General features: G+C 42.6%; 1 long non-coding RNA gene across 4 annotated transcripts in view; it reads left to right on the top strand.

The window, feature by feature from the left end:
* Positions 1 to 23,705, top strand: part of LOC133605658 (uncharacterized) — a 140,421-nt gene that overhangs the window by 4,504 nt on the left and 112,212 nt on the right. The window contains exon 4 of one of the 4 annotated variants that reach the window (XR_012050476.1): positions 3,592 to 3,801. The exons of the other annotated variants lie outside the window; for them this stretch is intronic. This is a non-coding gene — a long non-coding RNA (uncharacterized lncRNA). The remainder of the gene's footprint in view (positions 1 to 3,591; positions 3,802 to 23,705) is intronic. 4 annotated transcript variants of the gene reach the window in all.

Here is a 23,705-nt window from a genome sequence, read left to right as displayed (position 1 = left end):
GCGGCTTGTAATTTGGGACATGCTCTCCCTGAGAGAGCATGAGGAGGTTGAGGTGGGTGGGGTGGGGGGGCCGGGGGGGGGGGTGTACATTGTAGCATCCTGGAAGAGTTAGTACTGCAAGGGGTTCTGGGTATTTGTTCTGTTGTGTTATGGTGCGGATGTTCTCCCGAAATGTGTTTGTCATTCTTGTTTAGTGTGGGTTCACAGTGTGGCGCATATTTGTAACAGTGTTAAAGTTGTTTATACGGCCACCCTCAGTGTGACCTGTATGGCTGTTGACCAAGTATGTCTTGCATTCACTTGTGTGTGTGAAAAGCCGTAGATATTATGTGACTGGGCCGGCACGCAAAGGCAGTGCCTTTTAAGGTTTATTGGCGCTCTGTACTTCTCCCTACGTCCGTGTACACAGCGGCGTTTAAAAAAGTCATACATTTTACTTTTTGAAACAGATACCGATAATTTTGAAACAGATACCGATCATTTCCGATATTACATTTCAAAGCATTTATCGGCCGATATTATCGGACAAGTCTAAATATAGTTCTAAATATATACTCCAGCTCATAAACTTTCAATAGAACATCACATCGCAGTAGTTCATGTGATAATTTTGGAGAAATTTTGTGGCTTGTTTTTGATGCACTCCACCGCTATATTTGTGCAGTGTTTAGTGACGAGCGGCTCCTTAACATGCTCCCGCTGGCAAAATGTACGTCAGAAAACGATCAAAAATACACGTATTACCCCCATTTTTCCAAAATCTTCGCTTTGGGCCAACAATCACGGATAAATTATGATGTTTGTGTGAAGTATGTCAACTGTGTTGTCTGCCTCCAATGTATTGATTGTAATCACTGTGCTATAAATGCCTGTGCTTTTACTTTTGCTTTTTTAAATATATTAAGTTTTGCTGTGGCGACTCATGACTTTCTGATTTCATTATTGCCATATTAACTTCTAAACTAATGCTGCCTTTTACTGCAATATTTATTAGTTTATTTTGGATTTTTGGTGACACATGCAGAACATGTGCAATTTGAAAGCAATACATTTTGTCTGGCAAAGTATTAATTCACTGTTACTGAGTGAGATATACCACCTTCCCCATCCGTATGCATGCTTGCTTACCTCGCACAAGAAACTCCTTGGCTCTCCAGCCTTCCTGGCGAACAATCATTTTCCATATTTTTATCCTTTTCTGGGTATGCAATTGCTTGCCGCATTTTTTGCGAGTGGCGCATCCCCATGTCGCGCAACAGGGCATGTTTACACGGAAAAATGGTACGTAACATGGCACCGTATGTGTGCCTTTTGACCAATCATTGAGGAGATAGCTGTAAACCGGGGTTGTCCATCCTCTAATTTGTCCTTCTGGGGACACCTATGATTAATGAAATTAAGCTCATGACGGAGTAAGTTGAATGATGCGGACACGTTTGTTACTGGATACTTTCTAATACGCATCTGCCTTAGAGGCTTTGTGCGTGTAAGTATTATGCAACTATAATTAAGTTTGTTGACGAATGTGCTGTTTTAGACTGCAGCATTTTTAAATTATTACGTATGCCTAGCTTGTATGCTATTGTGTGCTTAGCTGTTGTGTAGCTGTTACCTCCTAGTAGCGCATAGCCTACAATGTTTACCTTTTTGTAAATGACTTGACTAAAATAGAAAAAAAGACCATCCTTGTGTGCTTATTGGAGGACATTTAGATGTTAACTGGTTGTCCAGCTTTGCACAAGCAAAAACGCTGCAGCACTGCCTAGTATCCAGTGACGTGTGGTGAGGTTCATGGCTGGTGAGGCACTGACTTCATCACAGTCAGATTTACAAACATATGAACCCTAAAGAGTATCTTATTCACCATTTGATTGGCAGCAGTTAACGGGTTATGTTTAAAATCTCAAATCTCATTCTTCCCTGCTTGGCACTCAGCATCACGGGTTGGAATTGGGGGTTAAATCACCAAAAATAATTCCCGGGCGAGGTGCCGCTGCTACCCACTGCTCCCCTCACCTCCCAGGGGGTGATCAAGGGATGGGTCAAATGCAGAGGACAAATTTCACCACACCTAGTGTGTGTGTGACAATCATTGGTACTTTAACTTAACTTTAACTTTACACATACAAACTAGCACACAAAAAAAGCACATTTAATAAAAAAAACGTTATGGTTGTGCTGGATTAATGCACCACCGCCGTAGAATGCACCCCCTGACGGGAGTGTTATATCAACTAAAGCCCACACTTAAACTTTCCACGTGCAAGATTGAATCTATTTAAAAAAGTTATTTAATAAGAAGCCAAAAAGTGCAAAAACAATAATGTTCGTGTTGGAGGAGTTGTGAATGAATGAAATATGAAATCCGTGCTGCAGTCTGCAGGTGTACCTAATGTTGTGGCCCTGCAGTCGTTCGCGGCTCCTCCAACACGAGCATTGTTGTTTTTGCTCTTTTTGGCTTCTTGTTGGGTGACTTTTTTGAGTGGGTTCGGTCTAGCACGTGGGGGGGTTTGGGTGTGGGGTTTGGTTGGTGGGGCACTCCCGTCGGGGGGTGCGTTCTACGGCGGGGGTGCATTAACCGGCACAAGGAGGCGGGATTACTGCGAGCCTCAGCCAGTGCGTCTTCGCAGCAGTTTTATGATTGTTCAGCACAAGAAATACGTTACACACATACAGTTGTTGACAAAATACACTGTACATTATATACCTCAGCTAAGTAAACTATGGAAATGTATAATATAGTTCATATAGCAATACAGTCTCACTGCACAGCAGGCCAGCAGTTAGCCGAGTCCGCAATCCATGTTGAGGCACAACTGAGTGACGTGCCTCAACTGGCTGCTGTTCACCGCACCGTCTCTTCTCAGTATTTGAACGGCAAATGTGAAAATTCAGCGATTTTTGAATAAAAATAATCTAAAACTGGTGAAGTTAAATGGAAAATAACTTTATAGTATAATCACTGGATACATACAACAATTTAATTAATTTTGTTTCTTTTTACATTTTTTTTCTTTCCATGATGGCAGGTGAGGCCCCGCCTCACCTGCCTCCAGTGACTGCACGTCACTGCTATTATCGGACATTTAACATGCAAGCCGATATCATTCGATCCTTTTTTTTTTTTTTTTTTTTTTTTTTTTTGCTGATATCACACCGATACCAGATATTAATATTGGACGGAGGCACCCTTAGTTTACAGTAAGCTTCATGCCAGGTCGTGTTTACCTACCCACATATTAGGTACACCTACATATCCTTGTGCGTAGAGCTCAGAGTCCTCCCACATTCATGTCCTTGACATAGTTTGACACACACCTGCCTCTCCGCCAGGTAACTAACTGTCCAAGACGCTCTGTAGAGAAGCAGGGGATAGAAATAGATGCTGAACAAGTGTCCCTTTTTAGTTTTGACTAATGAGCCGGGTCGTCTCCCAAAGGCAAGCTTCTCCATGTCCCACTTCCCATCAATTCTGTATCCAGCCCAAATAAGTTGTGTAGTGGATTGTGCAGGTGTGCCTAATGTGTCCTTGCTGGTGTTTACCACCCCCAAGCAGCAGGTACCCAATAACTGAACACCTCCCCTCGGCAGAAGTGAGCAGCCTTCTCCTCTCCCTGCCTGCGAGGCTCAGGTGTGTGCAAGAAGGTTCTCTTGTGAACCCGATGACTTCTGGCCTGGACCTTGTGCGAGGCGTCTAATAAGGCAGAAGTGCCTTCTGAGACCATGCCATAAAAAAGAAAAGACCGCCACCGGCGCCCTCCTTCGCACGCCGCACCGTGTTATGACAGCACGGCAACAACGGTGAGTGCTAAAAATACACCAAAACCCCACCACTGGACATTTCATTAGGCACAGCTGCACAATCCTTGAGTGACTGCCCTTTTAAGAGATGCATTCTAGGTTGAGTATTGTCGTTGTATTTTGCATTAGTAAAGCTCAAAGATGTTTCTAATAGTTTGATGTCTAATTTAGTCCAAGAAAGTCAGAAAATCTATTAGAAACACTTAATGATACATATTGTACTTCTAAGCCACCTGTGATGCTATTTCATGCATATGAATAATAAATGAGGAAAAATAATCAGAAAGTCATTGTTTAATCATTTTTATTCAAGTTAAAAGTTAAAGTCCCAACTTACACTGTGTGGGGAAATGATCCTTTTCATTTGACCCATCCCCATGTTCACTCCCCTGGTAGGTGAGTGGAGCAGTGAGCAGCAGCGGTGGCCACGCTCGGGAATCACTTTGGTTATTTAAGCCCCAATTCCAACATTTTGATGCTGAGTGCTAAGCAGGGAGGCAATGGGTCCCATTTTTATAGTCTTTGGTATGACTCGGCCGGGGTTTGAACTCACGACCTTCCAGTCTCAGGGCGGACACTCTAACCACAAGGCCACTACAGCCAAATAACAAATCTAACAATCAAAATGTAAATTTGCAAACCTTCCTGACAAAACTCCGACGAGGGATCAAACCCAGCATGACCTACTCAGTGGCCTAGTGGTTAGAGTGTTCACCCTGAGATCGGTAGGTTGTGAGTTCAAACCCCAGGCGAGTCATACCAAAGACTATAAAAATGGGACCCATTACCTCCCTGCTTGGCACTCAGCATCAAGGGTTGGAATTGGGGGTTACATCACCAAAAATGATTCCCGGGCGCGGCACCGCTGCTGCCCACTGCTCCCCTCACCTCCCAGGGGGTGAACAAGGGGATGGGTCAAATGCAGAGGACACATTCCACCACACTTAGTGTGTGTGTGACAATCATTGGTACTTTAACTTTAACGCTGCATGCCACAAGGGTCAGTAATAATGTCTGGGCAATTTTACCATTAGATTCGCATCAGTGGCGGAGCAGAGAAGGGCTAGGAATATGTTTTCATGTGAAATGTCATATACAGTAGGAAGGGGATTGATACGGTCCCATTCATCGCACTTTACCTGACACATGAAACGTGACGAATAATGGGGTGCTCTATCCACCTTAGCCGCCAGATGGCAGTAGAGTGTTGAAAATCTTACAATGTGTTTTGTGGCCTTACTCTTGATTGTCCATAAGAACCTCGTCCCTAATGTTCCTTTGGCTCGAGTTTCATTTTCATAGCAGTTTTGACAAGCAGCAGGTGGCGCATTTCCATGGGATTCAATTCCTTCAGGAAATCCCTTCCATTTTGTCATGAAATTGAAGAAAATGTTTTTCTAACTTTTCTCCACTCATTTACTTAAAAAGAAAAATAAACTTAAGCTTCTGGGATTTTCACCCTGTCACCCATGTTTTTTCCCCACCAGTGTTTGTTTTTATTTTTTGGACAGTAGGTCCCACAAGCTCACAAACTTCAGAACAGAACTCCGTAATAGTCTCACTGCGGTCATCTCGCCATGAAGACAGCGACCAAACGCTGCCACCTGCCAAAACGAGGAGTAATCTCCAGTCAATACGGCGGCCGTGAGCGTTTGCAGCAGCTGAATAAGACTGAAGGAGATCGATACCTCTGAGACGACATTAGAGCCTCAGCTCCGCCCCGCCATAACCAAGCAACACCTGTCACCAGGAGACATGCGGCTGTCAGCCATTTATCACCCAATGCACACAAGGAAGTCACACTTGTCCTGGCGCTACTTTATTTTGAAAAGCATTCAGGACATTCCACATAATCAATACAAACGCTTAAAAAAGCTTTAAAAGGCTGAAAACTTGGAGGATAAAATATTATCGTATTTTCCGGACCATAGGGCGCACCGGATTATAAAACGCACTGCCGATGAATGGTCTATTTGATCTTTTTTCATAAATAAGGTGCTCCGGATTATAGGGCGCATTAAAGGAGTCATATTATTTTTTTCTAAATTGAAAACACTTCCTCGTGGTCGACATAACATGTAATGGTGGTTCTTTGGTCAAAATGTTGCATACCGTATTTCCTTGAATTAGCGCCGGGGCGGTAATTAATTTAAAACCTCTTCTCACTCCGGCGCTTACCAAAGGCATGTGGTAAATTTAGGCATGCGCTTATAAATTTGAGTGTGATGTAAGGATACCATCATGAAAAGCACATTTAATAAAAAAACGTTATTATGGTCTTACCTTTACTTATAAATGAAGTCCATGCGCCGCTCCTTCTGACCAAAAGCATCAATAACTTGTTTATAGAAGTCTTCCTTATCTTTCTTCAGTTTTAAAAGTCTCTCTGTCTCAATGGAGATCTTCCTTTAATTATTACCTCCTGCTTCGATTGAAAGTCCAGTTTAGAAAACTGTTTTATTTTAGATATGTAATCCTCCATGTTAAAAGTCCAGGCGAGAGGAAAAAATAAACGATCGCTGCTCACTGTTGCTGCTTGTTGTCACTTCTTCTGCAGCCGAGTAGTCGCAAAAATGCTCCCTGGGATCACTAGCGCCCTCTACCACCATGAGGCGGGAGTCATTTAATGACTCATATTTGACACACGCAGCTACCGGTATATTAATAAAACATAGCTGCTAACTGTTCTTTTTAGCATATTCAATAGCTTGGACCTTAAATCCTACTGAATAGCTCTTTATCTTCTTCCCTTTATGCGATTTTAAATTATTGAAATTAGCCTCCTCAATTTTGGAAAATGATCCCTTGAAAGGTGAAGTGTCACTCGTGACGTGACGAGTTTGACCCGGCGGTAATACAAGGCATGCGGATAATATATACCCGGCGGCAATTCAAGGAAATACGGTAGATTATGTTTTACAGATCATCTTCAAGCCGTTTTCTGCCATTCGCTTCTGGATGCGCCGTTTTGTGGGCGGTCTTATTTACGTGGCTCACCTTCGGCAGCGTCTTATCACGCTCATCTTTGTTGTAGCGGTGTAGCGTGCAAGGACGGGAGTGGAAGAAGTGTCAAAAGATGGAGCTAACTGTTTTAACGACATTCAGACTTTACTTACCGTAAATCAATATCGGCGCAGCATCTCCTAATCCGGAAACAACAACACCCGAAATGTGTCCCGTGAAAAACCATCCGACCGGAACTCAAATAACTAAAGTTCCTTTGGTGAATTATATAATCTCACCACACCGGTATGTTTTAGCGCTTTCATGGAGAGTTTACTGACAGATATAAGTAAGAACTTTACACTACTTTATATTAGAAATGTCAACAGCGGAGGATGAATGTCCCATAACAAGAAGATAGAGAAAAAGAAGAACTTATCGACTACGGTGTCAGACTACACAAACTACAAAGGCGGACGCGCACAATTTTTCAGGATTCATGCAAATCCCACATACAGATCAGCAGAAGGTACCTGCTTTTGCATAATATTGCAAAACAAAATGCCAGATAATGTCTACCTTATACACACACCATAATAATACTCGTATGTTGAAGCACATCAAACGGTGCAGCCTAGACTGATCTCTTATGTTTGACTGCCATCTACTGGTCACACTTATTATTACACCATGTACCAAATGAAATTGCTTCGAGGTGGGTAAGCTCAACCAAACGTACTCCTTAAAGTAGGCGCACCGGGTTATAAGGCGTGCGTCGAGTTTTGAGGGAAAAAAAAGGATTTTAAGTGCACCTTATCGGAAAATACGGCAGTCAGTATGCTGGTTATCATCTGCAATGCAGTACCACCCAGCACCACAGGAGGGTGACAGTCAGCACGCGCGATAACTTCCTGTTTTCTGTTTGTGACAAGTTGTTTTTTATGATGGACAAAGGCTGTTTTAGTTGAGTTCATATGAATTCACACTGGAATCCACATAGAGCAGGCATGTCCAAATCTTGGGGGGGGGGGGGCTGTGCTAAATAATGCTAAAAACCCTGAATGCTTGTAGTACCAGTTTGTGCCTGAAGGAGCAACATTACACAAAGCAGAACAAAAATACAGGAAAATACAGTAGATTAAAATGGCAACACAGGGACATAGAGACATTGAACAAATTAAAATGCCAGAAAAGTGCTAAAGTGTGAGTGTTCATTGCACGGTTGCAACATTTGAGACGGTTTGTTTTGCACTTGCAGTATTGCTTGTTACCAAAGGGGGCAACATTGAGCACACTCAGTTACCATGTAAAAGGAGACCAGTTTGTTAGAGTGCAGCTTCCTGTCCACAGTTTCAATACGTCAAAGTGATTTTATAGGAGGTATTCCTGCCATTCTGCCTAATCAATACAAACAAATCGGTTCACAAAAATAATACGGAGATAAAAGAAGGCTGTGCAATCGATGAAACTAACACTGCCTGCAAGAGTGGAAGAGAGGAGGGGAAAAAGAGAAAATCGATTTTTGCTAAATCCTCCTCAGTGAGGGATGAGTCACTGTCTCGCCACCGCAAGACGGAGAAAAAAAAAAAGTCAAAGTGACAGTGGAGCAGCGGCAGAAACAAAGATTCTTGCCGTGATGGATCTTGAAGCACCTGCTGCTCGAGTCCATCTTTCCTCTTAGCGCCACTTCACCCCGCAGAGTTGCCTGGGAATTGGCTTTGCCGAGCGCGCGGGCCGAAGAAGGGCGGCGTGGGAGGCGGCTGAGGGAATGAGCTGTCTCGGCGAGGCAGGTTGAAGCGGCGTGGGCGGGCGATGACACAGATGGGAGAAGAGGGCATCCGCCGAGGGCCAGGAAAACAAAGCGTGGCTCAGAAAAAAACAACAGCAAGTGTGGCAATAATGGAAAGGAGCGGCGCCATCAGGTGCAGGCCCACCTGAGTGACATCACTTTATGATGACATCTTGTTTCTTCTTTTCTCAGTGCTTCAGTCAGCCGGTCGGTCATCGTGGACAGCAGAAGCAACTTTTCATTAGCAAGTACAAATGTTCTTCAATTGGGTTGTGAACAACTCACGACTCAAATCTGATTCCGATTTTTGGGGTGACAATTTGATTCCGAATTGATTCTCGTTTCAAGCCGATTCTCGCAATATTATTTGGTGTATAAATGATAATAAAACAAGTTACAAGGTATGGTACAGTGGTGTGCCGTCAGGGCCAGCAAAGCCTCCTCTGCTGGCCTAACAACCAGAAATCATGATCATAATTCAAGATAAAATTATTTTTTTATTTACTTTCCCAAAGTATCTCAAATTATTCATATTCATGTCATATTATGCTCCTTCCAGTGCTGCTGTTTTTAGTTTGTTTGTATCCAATCAGAATACAGCTAGCTTATGTCGCCATGTTGTACCAAATCTGCCCGAGGCCTTCAGAATCAACAATGTGAACATCCGTGCACTGTAAGTGAACAGGGACATACAGTTGATAGACAGTTGCGATAGCCAATCAGGTCCGGAGTTGTTGTCAGTAAGGCCTTCTAGATGGCCTCACGTTGAACCTGACATCCACGCGTCCTATAATTGGATACTCACCGGGACCGTTAGCGGATTATTTTGAGAACAGATAAGAGTTGAGAGACAGTTGCGATAGCCAATCAGATCACAAGTTGTTGTCAGTAGCCTATCCAAGTAGCCTGATGTTACAGAGACTGTGATTGGATACTCACTTGTCATTCCAAAGTGAGTATCCATTCACAAGATTCAATTTAGCAGGAAGCGAGAAGTGTTGCGTCGTAGCCTGACCGGGATAGCAGAGAAGGAGAACAAAACGTTTATTAGGTGGCGGATATATATTTGCAAGGCCATTTTCAAGAAGGATATTTAAAGAGAAACTACATCTTGTGAGACGATGTCGGCCGACCCCGGAAGCTAGCACTGCTGTTCTGGCGATATAATGGGGAAATGCTTGCGACGAGGGGTACCACTGGCTTATACGGCGTTGAATAGGTCCTACTAGTTGTGAGTTCAAATATGAAATGTTTTCACTTTTTTACAATTACAATCCACATAAGATATGTTTTAATTGCTGATGCGTTTTAATTGATTTTTAAATGCGCCAGAAAATAACCCGTTTTTTATACTGTTGATGGGATTCAATACACAGTACATGTGTTCCTGTCTCGTATTTCTCCAGCAATGGTCATGTGGGGACATAAATGATGGTATTTTGAGAGGTAATCATTGAAGTCAGACATCACTGAAGGCTTCGGTGGGAAACGAACGGCCCGCCACTGGCTTTGATGTAACATACTGTTTACTTTTACTTGAATATTGTTGTGTACTTGTACTTTGTTACATCGGGTTTCATTCCGATCGCTATATTTATTTATATCATCATATTTATTTATAATCTATTCATTACAAGTTGCAAAAATGTATTCGTTTCGCTCGTTAGAGACTTCTGTCACATGACTTTGTTTCACCAATCCAAATAAGCACTAGGGACCTTTAACTCCATTTCACCAATCAAACAGAGCCTGACAGTCACATGACTGCACTCAAACTGCACATTGTAAAAAGTGACATGACGTCATACATTTTCAATGTTTACTCACCAAGTATGAAAACATCTTCTTTATACCATCATCTATGTCAGTAGAAATGTTCACATTTTAGCCTACAGGAATTCCACTTCCGAATAAAGAAAACGTGTTGTGGATAGTTGTATATGTTCTTTTATGTTTTAGCTGCGCATGTGCTTTCATTAGCCCTGTTATGTCATAAGTGACTGTAAAATGTGCATCAATTGTACTTTATGTAGTATACGTTGTAGTAGTGTCTCTCTGTCCCCCAGCTTGTTGTGTTGAGTACCATCAAACCATAGCTATATAAATCAGAAATGACTCACCAGTTACTCAGTACTTGAGTAGTTTTTTCACTGAGTCCTGACTTCAAGTAAATATTTGACTACTTTTTACTTTTACTTGAGTCATGTTACTCTAAAGCAGGGATGTCAAACTCGTTTTCATTGAGGGCCACATTGCAGTAATGTTTGCCCTCAGAGGGACACTTTTTAACAATGAGTAATTTATGAATATACATATACTTTTGTAGGGGAAGGGTCAAATGCAGACTGTAATTTCAGCAAACCTAGTGTGTGTGTGACTATCAGTGGTATGTTAACCTTAATGGAAAGGGCAAGGATGTAGGCACTCAAGACTGGCAATTTCTGAAATAAACCGCAAACTGGATAACATGTCGGAGAAGCTTTCCGCTCTGCAAGGACGAGAGATGGACAAATAAAGTAGACAAGCATTGCAATGTGTCTACTTGCCCTAATCCTAATCTACCCCACTGCCCTCTCTTCATGCTGGACCTCGACAAGGTTACTTGGACACACCAGCACCAAAGTGACATTATTATTAATGTTAAAAGTCAGCAAAGTTAAGCAAAGAAATGATTTACAGTAATGCAATTTCAGTGGGCAAGGTTACACATACAGATATTTGTTTGGAACCTCATATAACATAATATCAAAGTTTTTGCAAATAAATCTATCACTGCAACTCGATATTCTCACAAGGGTTCCCTCACCCTTTGCTGGAATCCAACTCGACTTTGCTCAGCACCGCAGCGTTCTCTCACATTCGCCCTCGTCCGTTTCCCCTGACAACCGTATCCACTATTCATGATTATGCAAATTATATGGCTCCCGCTTGCCAAAGAGACACTCATAAACATCACACTCCTTAAAGCGTCCCCATGTTTGCCTCTGCGAAGCGGCCGTGATTGCCATTCAGCGTGGAGGCGCCAGCGTAATTGAATGTCACCGCTCATTAATTCCCGCATATTTGCACAAAAAAGGGTGACTTATGGAAAAAGTCAACACAAGCACGTGTGGGTGTTTTATTTCGAGCGTTTTTCTGCCTTCAGTCCGAGCCTCCTACCCAGTGAGAAATGTTACTTTTAGGCTGGAAGAATTTGTTTTCTTTTCTTCCATTTGTTTGCCCCTCATCCATCTATCAGTGTAATTATTACTCAGAAAAGAGCTGCTACTTAAGCAGTCCATGTTTAGCCCTTCTTTCACTTTCAGCTCAGAGTATAACTGGTTCTAAGAAATGTGGCATTACAGCCATTAATACTGTTTTTTAAACTAAACCACCATTCTAAAAGTACTGCATCAGTGTCGTCCCCAGGAAAAACAATATGTAAATGAAGAGTAAAATTAACTACTGTTATTTTTTATTCAGGAAAATGTCATGCATATAAACAAAAACGCATATTTTATAAACCCCTTTTAAAAGATTAGTTTAAACTAGGGATGTCCGATAATAGTTTTTTTGCTGATATCCGATATTCCGATATTGTCCAACTCTTTAATTACCGATACCGATATATACAGTCGTGGAATTAACACATTATTATGCCTAATTTGGACAACCAGGTATGGTGAAGATAAGGTACTTTAAAAAAAAAAATTAACAAAATAAAATAAGATAAATAAATTAAAAACATTTTCTTGAATAAAAAAGAAGGTAAAGCAATATAAAAACAGTTACATTGAAACTAGTAATTAATGAAAATTAGTAGAATTAACTGTTAAAGGTTAGTACTATTAGTGGACCAGCAGCACACACAATCATGTGTGTTTACGGACTGTATCCCTGCAGACTGTATTGATATATATTGATATATAATGTAGGAACCAGAACATTAATAACAGAAAGAAACAACCCTTTTGTGTGAATGAGTGTGAATGGGGGAGGAAGGTTTTTTGGGTTGGTGCACTAATTGTAAGTGTATCTTGTGTTTTTTATGTTGATTTAATTAAAAAAAACAAAAAAAAAAACTGATACCGATAATAAAAAAACCCCAATACCGATAATTTCTGATATTACATTTTAACGCATTTATCGGCCGGTAATATCGGCAGGCCGATACTATCGGACATCTCTAGTTTAAACTACTTTGGACACTTGAAAAATAACATTTGTTGACTGCCTTTGTTTCCTAAAATTAGACTTGACTATGAAATATAAAGGAGACAGAAAAAATGACAACTAGTGTTGTCACAATAGCAGAATTTCAGTAGTCGATACTTCTGAATTCCTAAGGTTATTGATACTCATTTGGTACCACGGTAAAAATAAAAAGCTGAGCCTTCATGTACTTTTAAATTGACTACCTTATTAAAAAGTGTTTGAAAGTGACAAGTATTTATGGTCACTGTGCTACAACATACTTTTCAACATGTACAGTATATACAGTACATACATATACAGTCGTGGTCAAAAGTTTACATACACTTGTAAGGAACATAATGTCATGGCTGTCTTGAGTTTCCAATAATTTCTACAACTCTTCTTTTCCTGTGATAGAGTGATTGGAGCACATACTTGTTGGTCACAAAAAACATTCATGAAGTTTGGTTCTTTTATGAAATTATTATGGGTCTACTGAAAATGTGACCAAATCTGCTGGGTCAAAAGTATACATACAGCAATGTTAATATTTGTTTACATGTCCCTTGGCAAGTTTCACTGCAATAAGGCGTTTTTGGTAGCCATCCACAAGCTTCAATTTTTGTCCACTTCTTTTGACAAAATTGGTGCAGTTCAGCTAAATTAGTTGGTTTTCTGATATGGACTTGTTTCTTCAGCATTGTCCACACGTTTAAGTCAGGACCTTGGGAAAGCCATTCTAAAACCTTAATTCTAGCCTGATTTAGCCATTCCTTTACCACTTTTGACGTGTGTTTGGGGTCATTGTCCTGTTGGAACACCCAACTGCGCCCAAGACCTAACCTCCGGGCTGATGATTGTCCTGAAGAATTTGGAGGTAATCCTCCTTTTTCATTGTCCCATTTACTCTCTGTAAAGCACCAGTTCCATTGGCAGCAAAACAGGCTCAGAGCATAATACTACCACCACCATGCTTGATGGTAGGCTGGTGTTCCTGGGATTAAAGGCCTCACCTTTTCTCCTCCAAACATATTGCTGGGTATTGTGGCCAAACAGCTCAACTTTTGTTTCATCTGACATCACATGGACAAAGATAAGACCTTCTGGAGGAAAGTTCTGTGGAAACTTCATGAATGTTTTTTGTGAACAAGTATGTGCTCCGATCACTCTATCACAAAAAAATAAGAGTTGTAGAAATGATTGGAAAAAGACAGCCATGACATTATGTTCTTTACAAGTGGATGTAAACTTTTAACCGCGACACTATAATATATATATATATATATATATATATATATATATATATATATATAAAACCACCGTGCTAACTAATTGTATACACATATATATATATATATATATATATATATATATATATATGTATATATATATATATATATATATATATGTATATGTGTGTGTGTGTGTATATATATATATATATATATATATATATATATATATATATATACACCAAACCGCAGCTCAGAGTACCCACCCTTTTTGGATTCGCTCGAGGGAGTACTTGAGAGTGCTCCCCCGGGTGATTCCCTCGTTCTACTGGGGGACTTCAATGCTCATGTTTGCAGCGACAGTGAAACCTGGAGAGGCGTGATTGGGAAGAATGGCCGCCCGGATCTGAACCCGAGTGGTGTTCTGTTATTGGACTTTTGTGCCCGTCAGATTGTCCATAATGAACACCATGTTCGAACATAAGGGTGTCCATATGTGCACTTGGCACCAGGACACCCTAGGCCGCAGTTCCATGATCGACTTTGTAGTTGTGTCATCGGATTTGCGGCCTCATGTTTTGGACACTCGGGTGAAGAGAGGGGCCGAGCTATCAACCGATCACCACCTGGTGGTGAGTTGGCTGCGATGGTGGGGGACGATGCCGGACAGACCTGGCAGGCCCAAACGCATTGTGAGGGTTTGCTGGGAACGTCTGGCATAGTCTCCTGTCAGAGAGAGTTTCAATTCCCACCTCTGGAAGAACTTTGAACATGTCACGAGGGAGGTGCTGGACATTGAATCCGAGTGGACCATGTTCCGCACCTCTATTGTTGAGGCAACTGATTGGAGCTGTGGCTGCAAGGTAGTTGGTGCCTGTCGTGGCGGTAATCCTAGAACCCGTTGGTGGACACCGGCGGTGAGGGATGCCGTCAAGCTGAAGAAGGAGTCCTATCGGGTTCTTTTGGCTCATAGGACTCCTGAGGCAGCGGACAGGTACCGACAGGCCAAGCGGTGTGCGGCTTCAGCGGTTGCGGAGGAAAAACTCGGACATGGGAGGAGTTCGGGGAGGCCATGGAAAAAGACTTCCGGACGGCTTCGAAGCGATTCTGGACCACCATCCGCCGCCTCAGGAAGGGGAAGCAGTGCACTATCAACACCGTGTATGGTGAGGATGGTGTTCTGCTGACCTCGACTGCGGATGTTGTGGATCGGTGGAGGGAATACTTCGAAGACCTCCTCAATCCCACCAACACGTCTTCCTATGAGGAAGCAGTGCCTGGGGAATCTGTAGTGGGCTCTTCTATTTCTGGGGCTGAGGTTGCTGAGGTAGTTAAAAAGCTCCTCGGTGGCAAGGCCCCGGGGGTGGATGAGATCCGCCCGGAGTTCCTTAAGGCTCTGGATGCTGTGGGGCTGTCTTGGTTGACAAGACTCTGCAGCATCGCGTGGACATCGAGGGCGGTACCTCTGGATTGGCAGACCGGGGTGGTGGTTCCTCTCTTTAAGAAGGGGAACCGGAGGGTGTGTTCTAACTATCGTGGGATCACACTCCTCAGCCTTCCCGGTAAGGTCTATTCAGGTGTACTGGAGAGGAGGCTACGTCGGATAGTTGAACCTCGGATTCAGGAGGAACAGTGTGGTTTTCGTCCTGGTCGTGGAACTGTGGACCAGCTCTATACTCTCGGCAGGGTCCTTGAGGGTGCATGGGAGTTTGCCCAACCAGTCTACATGTGTTTTGTGGACTTGGAGAAGGCATTCGACCGTGTCCCTCGGGAAGTCCTGTGGGGAGTGCTCAGAGAGTATGGGGTATCGGACTGTCTGATTTTGGCGGTCCGCTCCCTGTATGATCAGTGTCAGAGCTTGGTCCGCATTGCCGGCAGTAAGTCGGACACGTTTCCAGTGAGGGTTGGACTCCGCCAAGGCTGTCCTTTGTCACCGATTCTGTTCATAACTTTTATGGACAGAATTTCTAGGCGCAGTCAAGGCGTTGAGGGGATCTGGTTTGGTGGCTGCAGGATTAGGTCTCTGCTTTTTGCAGATGATGTGGTCCTGATGGCTTCATCTGGCCAGGATCTTCAGCTCTCGCTGGATCGGTTCGCAGCCGAGTGTGAAGCGACTGGGATGAGAATCAGCACTTCCAAGTCCGAGTCCATGGTTCTCGCCCGGAAAAGGGTGGAATGCCATCTTCGGGTTGGGGAGGAGACCCTGCCCCAAGTGGAGGAGTTCAAGTACCTCGGAGTCTTGTTCACGAGTGAGGGAAGAGTGGATCGTGAGATCGACAGGCGGATTGGTGCGGCATCTTCAGTAATGCGGACGCTGTATCGATCCGTTGTGGTGAAGAAGGAGCTGAGCCGGAAGGCAAAGCTCTCAATTTACCGGTCGATGTACGTTCCCATCCTCACCTATGGTCATGAGCTTTGGGTTATGACCGAAAGGACAAGATCACGGGTACAAGCGGCCGAAATGAGTTTCCTCCGCCGGGTGGCAGGGCTCTCCCTTAGAGATAGGGTGAGAAGCTCTGTCATCCGGGGGGAGCTCAAAGTAAAGCCGCTGCTCCTCCACATCGAGAGGAGCCAGATGAGGTGGTTCGGGCATCTGGTCAGGATGCCACCCGATCGCCTCCCTCGGGAGGTGTTTAGGGCACGTCCGACCGGTAGGCCACGGGGAAGACCCAGGACACGCTGGGAAGACTATGTCTCCCGGCTGGCCTGGGAACGCCTCGGGATCCCTCGGGAGGAGCTGGACGAAGTGGCTGGGGAGAGGGAAGTCTGGGCTTCCCTGCTTAGGCTGCTGCCCCCGCGACCCGACCTCGGATAAGCGGAAGAAGATGGATGGATGGATGTATATATATATATATATATATATATATATATGTATATAGCAGCTAGCTGACTTTGTGAAGCAGTTGGAGCATAGCACTGCTAGTCTGCACCATACTGAAGCAGAATGTGTCGATAGGACATTAAAATAATATCTAAACCGTAGAAATGTATCCACGAAAATATCGAGAAGCTGCTGATTGTGTGTTTGATTAGAAGCAACTGAAAGGTGACTGTAGAAGTCCACCCTCCAAGGTAAACATTGCACATTATGATTACATTATTTCATAAAACTACTGTACTTGTGTGTACTGCATTCCTTGGGATTGTTTTATACAATATTTATAACCTAAAAGTTTTTCGTTTTTTTAAAAGGCATGTTACAGTACATGTTAAAATTGGGATATTTTGAGGGCCGAGCACCAATTATGGTAAATAGATTTTAATACATTTAAATTTGTGTCACAGATTAATGCATGTTTTTCTTTGTCCTGTTACTCGAATGAGTCGTCTTAGATGGGTCAATAAGCATTTTCATTCTTCCACTATGTGTATTATTATTTTGAGGTGTAAAAAGAGAGACATTTAAGTTCATATAGAGATGGCGCGATTATTGCACATTAATTTTTTATTCAGAAAATTATTGTAATAATTAAGCCATTATCTGGGTGCTCAGAGATGCTGGAAAAAATATAGAAATAAAATAAGTACATTGTGAATTTTTATTTTATTTTTAGGAAATGTTTGTCTTTGCAGCACTATAAAAACAGTTTTTGGAGGTACATGCAATGGACAGAACAAATTAAAGTCGTATCCTGAGGTATCACTGCACTGTATGTTGAGACACCCTTAAATTAGGAGACCAATTACTGAAATATCTGACTATTTGTCAATTAGTGATGCATAGTTTTTTTCACTGCTGAGCAAAACATGATGGACGTCATGTTTGGTAGCTTGGGGTCAGAGGTCGCGTGCACACACATTTTTGACACAGCATTCCTTGTTTTCCATAAGGCGTGCATAAATGGCACACGCGTGTGAGTCATTGGTGTGTTTGCATGGCGTTGCTGGGCAGCGCTCGCTCTCTGCGGGCGCGTGTGTTTGTTTGTGTGTGTGTGTGTGTTTTGTATAGACGACCATGGGAGGCTGCGTATTTACCCTGCATGACAAAATCCTTTTGTTGACTCTGTGGAAAATCAATGGCACAGCCCCTGTCTCCTTCCACATGGTGGCGCTCCACATCAAAGCCCACCCGCTGACCTATCACATGCACAAACACACACACACACACCTTTGAAGATAGCTGGTGCAGTTTATTTTCTAATTGCAAGGGAAATGATTGCATCAGTGATGGCGAGCGAAGAGTTCTTAATTCTGTCTGAGCTGCAAGACTCTGCCTCCAGTCCCAACATGGAGGGGAGGCCTGTCTCTTCTCGTTTGAGAGTGTGCAGTGAAATGCCCTGCAGAGGAGCTGCACGGTGCCGTGTGTGTGCATGTGTGTGTGTGTGTGTGTGGGATGGGCATTGGCAGGCTTGTGTCAGGTCGAGGGGGGAGTGGGGGCGGCCTTAATAAGGCTGCTCAAATGTTGTGATCTGGACGTGAGTTGCAGGAGAGTTTGACTGTGATTAGATTCAGCATCACTAGTGTAGCCCACACACTGCATGGTTATTTTTAGACCCCCTTCTTTTCAAATCCGTGCAGGAAAAAAAGAGACATGCAAAGATTCGTCGTCAGGTCTTTTTTTCCCCCTGCTCCCTTATTCATTACACAACAGGCGAGCTCTCCTGCGAGGGATGCAAAAAGATGACAAATTCATCCCTCATCCTCACATTTGGGCTGCCTTCTTATTCATATGTGCTTGTTGTACTCTTTCCATTAATCCCATGCACCTTATTTACTTAAATATAAGCAGTATTTGCCATATTGGCAAATTGTGTAAAATAATCAAGTTTAATCTCGCAAATTTTTGTGCAATTCGAAATTAAATGTCAACTGACGCTGCAAAATTGTATTTGCATCCGATGACTTTCAGCCACTTCAACTATTGCCTTTACCAGCTGGTCTCAGGCTGGTCAGAGTTAAAAAAAAACCCATTGGACATCTTGTACAAACAAGCAATTAAGGCTATGGATGAAAAACCTAGGCACTATCATCACTGTGCCATTCTAAAAAAAAAAACCCAGTATTTTAAACTAGGACAGCCTTCACACATTTGCAGACTTAAAAGTGACCTATAAAGTACTGCATGAATTGGCTCCAGATCCTCTGGCAGAGTTCATCAGCCAAAGAAACAGCCGTGAGCGTGTCACTCGAGGCTCTGTCAGAGGTGACTGTTATATTCCTCCGCGCAGAAGCACTTTCAGTAAGTTGGCCAGGTCAGTAAGGAGCGCAAATATGTGGAACTCAGTACATGAGGAGGTTCAACTGGTCACAACTTACAAGGCCTTCCCCCCCAAAAATTGAACTGTGGCTTATTAACGCCTACAGCTGCCAGCACTAAAAGATGAGCCTGTTTTGATGCAAAATAAATGTTATGTTGTGATGTATTTTATTTTTTATCATATCGTATATGTATTGTGTACTTTTTTTTTTTTTTTTAAGAAAAGGTTATGTAACAGTGGTGAACATGCCCCTTTTCAACTACTTTGGCACGTGTTGCAGCCATGAAATTCGAAGTAAAATATTATTTGCAAAAGAAAATAAAAGTTTATGAGTTTGAACATCAAATATCTTGTCTTTGTAGTGCATTCAATTGAATATGGGTTGAAAAGGATTTGCAAATCATTGTATTCCGTTTATATTTACATCTAACACAATTTCCCAACTCATATGGAAACGGGGTTTGTATATATATATATATATATATATAAGCAGTAAAATTACAATTTAAAAGAAAAAGAAAAGCCTCAAAAAATTAAAAGCGGTATATAAGTCTTATAATGAAGGCAACACATGACAAGTGTCTATATTAGCTATAATAGCCTACTGAAGGCTGAAGCAAATCATCGTTGACAGAAATGTTGAAATGTAATATTTATTCTACACATTTTTACAACATTAGAAACCATTAGTAAATCAGAGGCTACTCAGAAGGTGAGATAACTCATGGAAATTACTGTCTTTAAATGGCCTAAGGTATAGATGTGTGTGTCCAAGATAAAGGAAACAGCAGGCTGTCTTCTTTTAATAGATTTATTACAATCTTTGGCAAGCTAGGTAATGTTTGCTGTGGTCTGGAACAACATGACACATAAACAACTATCAGAAATGCAGCCAATATTACATACTGATAGTGTCATGAAACATGCAAAACTAAATTAAATATAAAAAGGATAAAAGTAAAGGATATTAAATGAGCTCAAATATAGCTACAAATGAGGCATAATGATGCAATATGTACATACAGCTAGCCTAAATAGCATGTTAGCTTGGAGTCATGCACTGACCAAATATGCCTGATCAGCACTCCGACAAGTCAATAGCATCAACAAAGCGCACCTTTGTGCATTCACGCACAGCATACAACTTTTGGTGGACAAAATGAGACAAAGAAGGAGTGGAAGATTTTACATGTAAACAAACTGTTGGTGAGTTCAAGGACCGCCAAAAATTAGTAGGACAAATACTCTCATCGGTGAAGCATACACACAGTGGGCTTTCTAACAATTAGGAAGGCTTGTGTGATGTTTGTCCTCAAAAAAGAACATACTAAAACGAAAAAATTATTTCCCCCCCATCTTTTTCCATTTTCAATCCTTTTTTAAAAATGCTCCAGGGAGCCACTAGGGCGACACTAAAGAGCCGCGGGTTGCTGACTCCCGCGTTCAACCCTCACATGGCCATAAGTATTCTAACTCTCATCAAATGTGATATTTTAAGTGTTTTAGTCACTTGGCCATGCCCCCAAAAGACCAAAGCCAAGCAACCGTTGGTTATTTTGCACATACGTCATTGTTTCAAGTCAAGTACCACCTAACCCGACTGACAAGTGTGAATCGAGACCAAAGATCTTTCCTTAGTTCTGCCTCCTCACACCTCGCCGCAGGTTTTAGGGGTCTGAAGTTGAACTTTCAGTTAGCACGCCAGGCACAACAAGCCTCCATGCGTACGCAAACAACATCCCTGATAGCTAAAACTCAGCGTCGCTGACACCATCTTCCTTCAAATGTCACATGCGAGGTGTTCACTTCCTGGGGACAATGGGAAGGGGGGCGGGGGGATTGGGTTTCACGGCAAGACTTAGCGGCTCCTAAACTTAGCAAACTGACTCCCTAAAGATGCTGGTATGTGTGTGCGTGTGTGTGTGTTGATGACAGGCAGATATACGCGGTAAAATTAGCTTCTTGACAACAGCCCTCGACAGGATGTGGCACAATTCATGCAAGTGCAGTGCATGCATGATGTAAGGCGGGGGTCAGCAACCATCGGCTCCAGAGCCCCATGCAGCTCTTTAGCTCCGACCCAGTGGCTCCCTGGAGTGTTTTCAAAAATTGCATACATATTTTTGTTCTAATAGGGTTTCTTTAAAAGGGCAAACATGCCACAAACCTTCCTGACTGTTATAAATCCCACTGTTTATATTAAACATGCTTTACTGATGAGTGTATTTGGCGAGCGCCGTTTTGTCCTACTTTCAGCGGTCTTTGAACTCGCCGTAGTTTGAGTACAAGTACAACACTGCCACAGAAAGACGTGTTTTATGCCACTACTCCTTTGTCTCATTTTGTCCACCAAACTTTTTATACTGTGTGTGAATGAACAAAGGTCAGCTTTGTTGAAGTTATTGACTTGTGTGGAGTGCTAATCAGGCATATTTGGTCACTGTATGATTGCAAGCTAATCGATGCTAGTGTGCTATCTAGACTAGCTGTATGTACATATTGCATCACTATGCCACATTTGTAGGTATATTTGAGCTCATGTAATTTCCTTTACTTATGTCCTCTGTGTATTTAATTTCTATTTGCATGTCTCATGACCAGTGTTGGGACTAACGCGTTACAAAGTAACGCGTTACTGTAACGCCGTTAGTTTCGGCGGTAACTAGTAATCTAACGCGTTATTTTTTTTTATTCAGTAATTTAGTTACCGTTACTACATGATGCGTTACTGCGTTATTTTACGTTACTTTTGATGTAGTATCGGCTAGAAACAGAAGCGCTGCGGTGTCGCGTTCTTCTGAATCTTCCTCTGTCACAAGCCGGAGAGAAGAAAAGAGGCGCGGTCTATGTGTGTGTGTGTGGGGGGAGGTGATCCGCGGTTTGATATATGAAACAAACAAAAAAAAGTTGTTGTCACGTTCAGTCCACACACAGCGTGGTCATGGCGAGCGGAGTAACGGAGGAGCTTGAACGCCCCCGCCATTGAATCGGTGTGTTTATGAGTGCAGACTCGGTTGTGCAAAACGAGGGGTTTAAACACATGCTGAACGTGCTTGAACCACGTTACGACATCCCGTCGCGCACCCACTTCAGCAATAAGATTGTGCCAGATCTTTATGAGCAGAAGAAAAAAGTTGTGGATGAACTATCCCGAGCATCATCTGTTGCGCTCATGACAGACGGGTGGACGTCCAGCGGAACTATAAGCGCTCACTTCATCACAGCAGACTGGGAGATGAGAAGACACGCCCCCTCTACGAGAGTCACCTTGCGCAGGTACGACACAAGCAGTGGAGGAATGGAAGATAAAGATATCCCAGTCACACGTGATAATGCCAAAAATCAAATAATTACAGAGAATGAGGCAGGACTGGGACCACAGATAGGTGCTTTGCACATGTAGTGAATTTGGCATCACAGAAGGGAATCTCAGTCAATAGGATGGAGCGCCTCTTTGGGAGGATCAGGAAGGTTTCTTACTTCCACCCAAGCACAACAGCTGCTCATGTGCTTAAGACAAAGCAAGAAATGCTAAAGCTGCCTGCTCATACATGATGTCCCAACGAGGTGGAACTCCACTTATGATATGTTGGAGCAGCAGGCAGCTATATACTCTGCATTGACCCACAACACCCTGAAGACAAATGTCACCCTGTCTGATGATGATGTGAGAGTGGCAGATGAGGTCCTCCAGGTGCTTAAAAGTGTTCCATCTCTACTGAGCACTGAAACTTCACCATCTGTGTCAATGATCCTGCCACTGAAAACAAGGATTCTACAATCCATGGCTCCAAGTGTGGAAGACAGCAGCATCACTCCAGATGTCAGCCTTTATTTCACTACCTATGTTTCAAGGAAGATGATGTTTCTTCTTATGTTGCACTTAAACTTGTTTTTTATTAATGGTCATTGGTCCAAGTTTAAAGAAAGGAGGAATGCCTTTTTATGTTGCACTGTTTTTCATTAATTATGTTAAAAGGAAAATAAAAATGTATGTCAAGTTGATCAACAGATTGTATTATTCTCCAGTGCAATAACAGTACTGAAATGAAGGCAAAAAGGGCATTAATGGGAGCTTTAAAAAAAAAAGAAGAAAAAAAAAAGTAACTAAATAGTTACTTTTCACAGTAACGCATTACTTTTTGGTGTAAGTAACTGAGTTAGTAACTGAGTTACTTTTGAAATAAAGTAACTAGTAACTGTAACTAGTTACTGGTTTTCAGTAACTAACCCAACACTGCTCATGACACATTATCTGTATGTAACATTGGCTGCATTTCTGATAGTTGTTTGTGTGCCATGTTTTTCCAGACCACAGCAAACGTTACCCAACTTGCTAAGATTGTAATAAATCCATTAGAAGAAGACAGCCTGTGGTTTCCTTTATCTTGGACACACAAATCTATAATTTTGGCCATTCTATGCTAGGAGTTATCACCCTCTGAGAAGCCTGTTTTACTACTGTTTTCTATCCATCCATCCATCCATCCATCCATCTTCTTCCGCTTATCCGAGGTCGGGTCGCGGGGGCAGCAGCCTCAGCAGTGATGCCCAGACTTCCCTCTCCCC

This window comes from Nerophis lumbriciformis, linkage group LG05 (assembly GCF_033978685.3).
Source record: "Nerophis lumbriciformis linkage group LG05, RoL_Nlum_v2.1, whole genome shotgun sequence".
Taxonomy (NCBI): Eukaryota; Metazoa; Chordata; class Actinopteri; order Syngnathiformes; family Syngnathidae; genus Nerophis; species Nerophis lumbriciformis.
Note: the sequence above shows the minus strand (reverse complement) of the source record. Positions and strands in the feature narration are given on the sequence as shown.